Source organism: Abrus precatorius, unplaced genomic scaffold, assembly GCF_003935025.1.
Source record: "Abrus precatorius isolate BTA unplaced genomic scaffold, Abrus_2018 Scaffold2, whole genome shotgun sequence".
Lineage (NCBI taxonomy): Eukaryota > Viridiplantae > Streptophyta > Magnoliopsida > Fabales > Fabaceae > Abrus > Abrus precatorius.
The window spans coordinates 12,789,496-12,790,130 of NW_020874362.1; the positions used below are offsets into that span (position 1 = coordinate 12,789,496).

At 35.6% G+C, this 635-nt stretch overlaps 1 non-coding gene across 1 annotated transcript; it reads left to right on the forward strand.

The window, feature by feature from the left end:
- Positions 1-249: 249 nt before the first annotated feature.
- TRNAT-UGU lies at positions 250-321 on the forward strand. The gene has a single exon. It is a non-coding gene; the product is annotated as a tRNA-Thr (tRNA).
- Positions 322-635: the final 314 nt, after the last annotated feature.

Below are 635 nucleotides of genomic sequence, written 5' to 3' on the forward strand. Positions count from 1 at the left end.
GTAGAAAAAAATTAATGAATTTAAAATTTTAAAAATTAGAAGGCTTAATTAGCTAAAAATATTTGAAAATTAAAATTATAATCAAACCAAACGTACATATATTTTTCCTTTATCATTTTATATACCTTTTAACTTTAAAAGAAATAATAAATAATATTACAAACAATACTAAACATAAGATATTTCTAATAAGAACCTTCAAGTTATGTTAATCAATAATATTTTACTGTCTGAACAATGTCACCAACAGCCCCTATAGCTCAGTGGTAGAGCGTCAGTCATGTAAACTGAAGGTCTGTAGTTCGATCCTGCATGGGGGCATCTAATTTTGTTTTTCGCATATTTTCCTTTTCGTAGACCCATTAATTCAAGTCCAGTAACAGAGAATTTAGGCTTGGCCCATTGCAGCGTCATTTTCTCCACCTTCCCATTTGGGCTTTTTTCAAACCCTGTTTCGGTAAGAGGGTTTTCCTCGCTTGAGGCAGGGAACGCAGATTCGGAAGGTCATGATGGTGAAGATGAGTCGGGGGCGTCGTGCGTTGACAGTGCGAAAAAGAAGCGGAAGAGGAAGCTGAACAAGCATAAGTGCAAGAAGCTGAGGAAGCTGTTGAGTAGACAGAAATAGGTAAATGTCT